Genomic DNA, 7,378 nt, shown 5'->3' on the forward strand with positions numbered 1-7,378 from the left:
GGATCCACTGGATGTTAGCATAACTGGCTCCAGCTTGAAGGCAACCAGATGATTTCTGACCCTTCTGACCGAGAGGAGAGAAAAATAACAGCCTAAAATCCAAAATGTTTCTCCACTGCCAGCTGAGTTACTGAAGCATCCGTCACTTTACAATCATCACCATTCATAAAGAAACGCCTACAGAATATTTAACTATGTTTTAGTTAAGATTTGCAGCTTCAGGCAAAAAATAATTAGAAGCACAAATAAAACTAAAATCTTTGAAACTAGTTTTTACTAAACAATGTTAGAAATGTGTTGACCTGAAGAGACGTCCAGAAGTAACAAGGGAAATGAATTAGAGCGAATCTGACGTAAAACCAGATGTTTAGGGAAAACCTTTCTCCATGTCAGGATTCGGTTCTGACTTCACTGGAGCCTGACGGAGTTAAACTGGGTCTGAGCAGCAAAGTCCGTTCAGACAAACCGGTCAGCAAAATGTGTGGAGGATCATCCATACCAACGTCGAACCCCATTCATCACAAAACTTACATTTGGAACACAAAAACGTTTTATTCAGCAGGGAAACGCAGTAAAACTCTGCAGCTCCTTCAGGTTTCCTGCTCTACTGCTGCAGCTGCAGGAGGCCATAAAGTTTCTGGTGAAACAATTATTTTTATTATCATTTAGATGAAAAAGATTCAGAAAGCGTAGAGCACCACATGTGGTCCAGAAATGCAATAATCAGAATCATCTCTGACCCGTCATGTGAAGCAGCAGTGAGTCCCAACGTCTCTCTGTCCAACTGGAGTCAACCAGGAGCTCCAGCATTAATCTGCAGGCAGAGACAACATCTGCTTCTCCCAGAGGAAATGTAATAATCCGATGAACATCAGAGCTGTGAGGTTTGAATCTGTGGTTCCTGAAGTCGGTGCTTAGCTTAAAGCAGAAGCTGCCGGAGACGTTTTCTGCTTATCGTCTCACATCATCTGGAAAAAGCCGTTTGACTAACATCTCCATCATATAGAGATATAAACTCGTTGTGGAAACACTGTACCTGTTCAAATATTCATTTACAGGAAAAGTCATGGATTACTGTGTCTCATGTAAAGACAGTTTATATAAATGTGTCTATAATAATGTGTTAAATATGCGAGTACTTTTACATGTTTAAAGAAGGACTTTTAAATCTGGTTATTTTTATTCAATGGTTGTGGTAGAAATATTTAGACTGTAAACCACAAACATGAAGCTCTTTTTGTAAAGACGTAAAGCTACTAATAAAGTTTCTGTATTAATGTAAACAGGATTTCCTTGTTGATTAAATGAAGGTTTTATCGTTGGTCAGCAGAAGAACAGAGTCAGAATCTCTGGCAGGTTTGACCCGGTGCTGCTCAGACGACCTTGACCTGAAGGTCAAACGGTTCATCATCCTGACACATGAACCCGTCCTGCTGGGGAAAGAGACGCTTCTCCTCCCTTATGCTCCGGTTCGGTCGGCTGTTGTGGAACAAAGGAGAAATTTGATATTAATTGATGTCAGTCTGATGCATTCAGGATGCAGAAGCAGCTGAAACAATCTTTTTCTTAMYGATAACCAACGATCAGACATTTGGAGACAATTTCTTTTGAAAAAACTTTGGTTTTCTAGACTTCCAGTTTGTCACTAAGTGTTTAAATTAATCACATTATAGAGCAGTTGCTAGTAATATTTTCAAACAGACAAAATCATTAAGCAGTTTAGCCATTAGCATGGTTAGCGCAGCGGTCTTGATGTGAGTAAAATACCTTGTTGTTTGTTTAGTCTTCCTGTTATCTGCTCTCTCTGAGCCATGAACATGTTTTACAACTTAAATACTTTCTCTGACTTGATTCTAAACTCTAAAATATCCTGTTTCCTTCACTGACTGGATAAATATATGATTTTTCAGTTTCAAATCGGTGGGTCACCACTTGGTGCTGATTCCAGCTGAAAACTGGCTGGTTTTCAGCTCCACTGCTGGCTGTTTGTTGGATCTGAGGCTGAAGCTCCGTGCTTCCTCACCCTCCTCTTCCTCGCTGCTCCTTTGGTTCCCGTTTTGGTCTGTCCGTTGGGTGGACATCTGTAATCTGCACACGTTTCTGTTCGTTCATTAATATTCCGTTTATTTAGGGCTGTAAATAAAGGGGATAAAAATGAGACACCACTTTGTGTTTTCTGGTTGTAAAATGACTGAAAACTTTTCCAACCTTTCCTGCATCAGTTCCCACCTGGAGCCGGTGACCTGCAGGTCTATGGTTGTTTCAATCAGCTGCCCTGGAGCCGGTGACGTCCAGGGAACGCTGCAGCAGACGGATGGAGGTCTGGTCCCGGATCCACGATGAGCAGCCTGACTGGCAGCTGCCACCAGCAGCCGGCACTGCAGACGTTCAGCAGCCAGCAAACCGCTGTTGTCGCCTCGTGATGCTGAAGACAAAAAGGCCAAGAAAAGCCAGAGATGAAGGGAAGATCTCAGCGGGCTGCTGCCATGGCGACAGCAGCCTGTAAGAGGATCTGTTTCCAGCGCTCATCTCTGAAACTTCACCGTCTCTCCTGTGGGTTTTTCTCTTTCCTCAAACTAGTTTTAGATTTTTGTCCGTTAAGCTAATGTTCATGAAGGTTGTGATCTTATTTAATCATCTACATAAATATAGGAATCACATTTTACTAGTGAGATCCAGCCTTCATAGAGGGTCAGACAGGATTAAATCTGTTATTAACATTTCATAGAGAAACAGGGTCTCTGTCTTGCTGAGGTTTCCTCCTGCCTCGCCTCGTCTGGTCGGTGAATCCAGAGTRTGACAGGGAACAGAGAGCATTAATGCCGTCTCGGGGCTCCACCGCCCCCTGCTGCTGCTGCTGCCACCGCCGCCTCTCACTACGCTTCATTACTCTCTACATAATGGCAGCTCTGCATTTAGAAGGACGGCCGCTGCTCGTTTCACAGCGTCGCTGAGGGGAAACACCGACTTTCTCTCTGTCAAAAACAATTTCACAGCCTGACTTCACAGATAAGGGAAGCCATGTATCAGCTGAGCGTTGAAACGCCACCGAAGGGAACTAAAGATGAGGACCTGAAGCATCTGGATTCGTCTTGGTTTCATGGAGCTGAAGCAGAAAGAGACACGAAGCTTTTAAAGCAGCTTAAACAGACGCTTGGTGTTCAGGATGGAGTAAAAGCTGCTGCCCAGTCAAACCTGCAGGTTTCATCATTAACTATCAGCTCAAAGAAACATGGATCCTCCAAACACTTGATTAAAGTCTAACCTGATTCTTTAAGCATCAAAATCCCAGGCTGCCGTCCTGAAGCTCCTGCTAAATGTTTAATAATAAATTTGTGTCTGTTTAAGGTAATATACTTTTTATAAAACATAATACATATTTTACTTGCAGTGAATGTTGAATTTAGTGCATTAGCTAAATGTCCGGTGGGTGCAGGGCGTCAGTGGTTAAAAGTCAGAACCTTTTATGAAGTTTGCTCACCACTGGAACGACAAACCAAAAGAGAGGTTTGTCTCTAACATAGAAATAACATCTATTTCTATGTTATGAAATAGAAACATTTCATAACATGTTTCTATTTTAATTTCTGCTTTTATTTAACCATTTTTGTGGTTAAATAAAAAAAATACTTCATTTATCAAAGGGAAATAAAATAAAAGCAGAAATTAAAATAGAAACATGTTATGAAATGGCAAAAACGGTTGAAAAATGACATTTTCCTCATTCTGGAGGAAAATCGATGGACATGTATGGGAGGAGGTTTGATATGGACTCAATTCAAAATAGATTTATTCTCATCCAAACTCATCAGAATTTTAGATATGTCTTTATTTTCTATGTTGTTTTTCATCTTAATGCAGTGAAAAAATATGCAAGAAAGAAAACGTGATAAACATCATCTGTGTCTCATTCAGGCCATATAATATTAACCATCTGAATAACATATTAATAATAAATCCACTGGTCTGATTGCTGCTGACTGGCAGATGAAAACTTCACTGGCTGCTGGATCAGAGGAGGTTTATTTTTAGCTCAGTGATGTTCCTGTTTCCAACGGCAGGGGGAGCCAGAGAGCAAACAGCGACTCACCGCCACCTGTTTAGTGATGATGTATTTGGTTATTATGGTTATTACAGCAAAACTCAGCAGAACCACCGGATTTAACTAACGTAAAACACCGATTCTCACTGTGGCGGGTTTCACTCCACTGCGTCGCTCCTGCTCAGTATCGGCTGGGAATCAGCGGGCTGTTGCCATGGAGACTGAAATGTTTTGCTCCCGTTGTCTGATTGGCAGCAGCATCAGTCAGGTCTGAGCTGCTGAGAGAGAGAGAGAGAGAGAGAGAGAGAGAGAGAGAGAGAGAGAGAGACAAAAGGAGGGACAGACAGGACCGAACAGATGGAGGGAAAGTGCCAGAGCCTCGGACAGATTCAAGTAGTTTTCTGCTCAGTCATAAACACTCGCATGTCTCGAAGGTTATTTATAGTTTATGATGGAGGTTTGAATAAACAGAAACAAGCTGGTTAAAAATAAAATTATCTGGTTTCACAAAACCTTATAAGATCTGCTATGGTCTAATATGGGATCAATGGAAACCAATTTATTTTCAATAACTGTGTTTTTTAAACTAACTTTCCAGACATTTCCTTCATGTTTTATGGGTTTTGTGCTTGCAGGGTGCGTTATGAGCTTTGGCCAGCAGAGGGACCCACGGCTCTGTTTATTTACAGCAGCTCATCTTATGTTCATGTGAATATAAATAATAATCGTTTTGTGTTTCTCCTGCTGCGTGTTGCGCCTCTTCCTGCTGTGGCGTCCAGAGCTGCTGAATCCTCTAATCGCCTCATTCAGGTCAGAAAGGAACCAGAGCAGCTGGACCTGATCCAGACCATCAAACGTTTCCTGCTGGTTCAGTTGTTTCTTTTCTTAATGTTTTATTTTTCTCCCCTGTTTATTCTTAATATTTCTATTTCTATGAGCAGCACTTGGGTACAGCAGCTGTTTTTAATGGGATTTATAGATAAAGTTGAACGGATCAGTCTGGGATTACAGTCTGGGATTACATCTGACAGGAGGAAACGAGTCCTGAGCTCTGCAGCTTGATGCTTTATCACTTATATTTCCTTTAGTTTCATCCAAATGTCTTTTTATAAAAATGTAATGCTTCACATTATGTTTATATTTACATGTGAATGTTGCGTAATGTTAATTACTAAGTATCTAACAGGAACTACAAGTCGCTTCAGGCTGAGAGTTGAAACCTTTTACCACAACAACCAAAATGTTTTCTCCTCTAACTGAGTCCAGATGCGACACAAACAAACTGCAGGCTCCACGTTTCCTTCACCTCGCTAGAGGTCAAAGGTCATTCCACAAGTGGTGCTTCATAACATGCTCTACTTCAGATATTTTTCCTTCAACTTTTAATCTTTTTTTCTGCTCAGTTCCATTTATTTTACGAAGGCAGAGTTTGAGTCATAACCAAACGCCTGTAAAAGGCCTGAGGACAGAAAATTCCTCCCAATTCATCCAACTCCCACACACTTTTCTACTATAAACACTCTGAGCCAGAAATGCAAACTTTTAGCTTCGACTGTTGACGCAAACACGTCCATTTGTCTTTCTCCTCCTCAGACCGGGTCGGACTTTCCTGGACTAATCAAAAGAAGAATGAAGACAACCCGGCTCAGGGGTTAGATATGAAGGTTAAAAATCTTTCACGTGTTGACGATCGATTGGGCGACTCTGACTGACCACCAGAGGTGCATTAGAGCTTCAGTCCTCCCTGCATGTAAAGCCACGTCTCTGTAAACGTTCACTTCTTCTCCACGCAGAGTCTGCGCTGCCAGAAGCAGCTGTTAAAACAGGAGCTGGTGTTTTCAGGGTGAGCCGTGTCCCGTTGTCTGGACGCAGCCTGGGGCTAATGGCCGACACGCCGCACATCAACGACCCTGCAGACAGGCAGGAGGAGACAGGAAATGAGCAGAATGTTTCCAGACAGCGGCGGGCTCCGGGTCCAGACGCTCATGTTGTTCAGAACCGCCTCGGTTCTGAACAGAGAGCAGCAGCGACACGCTTGTGGTCGGTTTCATGGCTTTTCAGCCTGAGAGTTTAACACCCAGGAACAGTTTCAACAGATAAAATGTCACAACTTTCACACTCATAATGTTGTTTATCACGGCTTTATTATGTGTTTATTRTGGTTTTATTGTGTTTATTATGGTTTTATTGTGTTTATTGTGGTTTTATTGTGTTTATTGTGGTTTTAAATATGCAGACATTGTATAGTAAAAAACAGATATGAGCTGTTTGCTCACTGCCTGMCCTKAAATCAGGTAGGTTTACTAAAATGACTGTTTTTGTTGCTACATCTGGTTTGGTTCTAAATGTGATGACATTCATTATTGGCCCAGTAATAATCAGTCACACTAAACAACAACAGGTTGTGTTTTTCTAAGGTCTCAGCCTCTGGTTGAGCAGCTAATTCCTSTTTTTAATGATTCTTTGTCATATAATCATATATTACATTTACATTARTKGAACTGTTTACATCAGAGTGAAGACTTTGACSTTTCCATTTGTTTCTTTWAGGAAACTGAGGAAACTGAGGAAAGGTCGACTAAGAAAAGGAGGAAACTGAATTTGCTACATTACCAGGAAGCTCTTCCTGCAGCCTGATTGGACTGTTTATCTCCATGGAGACGCCCTGCAGCACCGGTGAGGAAGACGATGGCAGATAAAACAATCAGCTGCGCTGGCCGAGCTGCAGCCGCTGCTCTGTAATCACATCACCAAGCAGTGAAGATTATCTTCATGGTGTCGCTGCAGCCAGGCCGACCGTCACATCAGCCARGACTATTRATGTTCTGACAAAGTCCCATCCAGTCTCCAACACGCTCCTGGTCATGCTTGYTGCTCATTMATCTSAACACTTTTAGTTATTTATACTCTCCGTGGTTTTWAAATAAAACTGATTTATAAGTATTTGGTTGGATAATTGTTAGTTCTGCTGTTTATCAGAGGTACATGAAACGTTCAGACCAGAGTTTGAGCTGGAGGCTTGAGGGTGGAGCTGTTCTACCCAGCACACACAACCTGATTAAACTGGGACATTTCTGGTGCAGGAAGACGCTGGCGGGTCCGAAGTGGCATCAGGCTGATGAGATTAAATCTGCAGGGAATAACAGATTCATSGCCTGGTGTTTTCCAACAGTTAGAGGCTGTGATGGGTCACACCGACAGACAGCTGCAGCTCTGCTGCTCCGGGCAAAATGGACCGGAACCGGGACTTACACTTAAAAGAAACTTTTAGATATGTTTAAAAAGATACCTGTTGTAAAAGACAGAGGACTACTTTCATGGGTGGAAGGATTCTCC

General features: G+C 42.1%; 2 long non-coding RNA genes across 2 annotated transcripts; both read right to left on the reverse strand.

The window, feature by feature from the left end:
• Positions 1-6: 6 nt before the first annotated feature.
• LOC108165910 (uncharacterized) lies at positions 7-3,507 on the reverse strand. The gene is made up of 3 exons (XR_001776238.1): positions 2,230-3,507; positions 2,024-2,133; positions 7-1,479 (listed from the first exon to the last, which is right to left on the reverse strand). It is a non-coding gene; the product is annotated as an uncharacterized LOC108165910 (long non-coding RNA).
• A 1,122-nt stretch (positions 3,508-4,629) lies between these two features.
• Positions 4,630-7,372, reverse strand: LOC103459958 (uncharacterized). The gene is made up of 2 exons (XR_532832.2): positions 6,656-7,372; positions 4,630-5,952 (listed from the first exon to the last, which is right to left on the reverse strand). It is a non-coding gene; the product is annotated as an uncharacterized LOC103459958 (long non-coding RNA).
• Positions 7,373-7,378: the final 6 nt, after the last annotated feature.

This window comes from Poecilia reticulata, unplaced genomic scaffold (genome assembly GCF_000633615.1).
Source record: "Poecilia reticulata strain Guanapo unplaced genomic scaffold, Guppy_female_1.0+MT scaffold_145, whole genome shotgun sequence".
Classification (NCBI taxonomy): domain Eukaryota; kingdom Metazoa; phylum Chordata; class Actinopteri; order Cyprinodontiformes; family Poeciliidae; genus Poecilia; species Poecilia reticulata.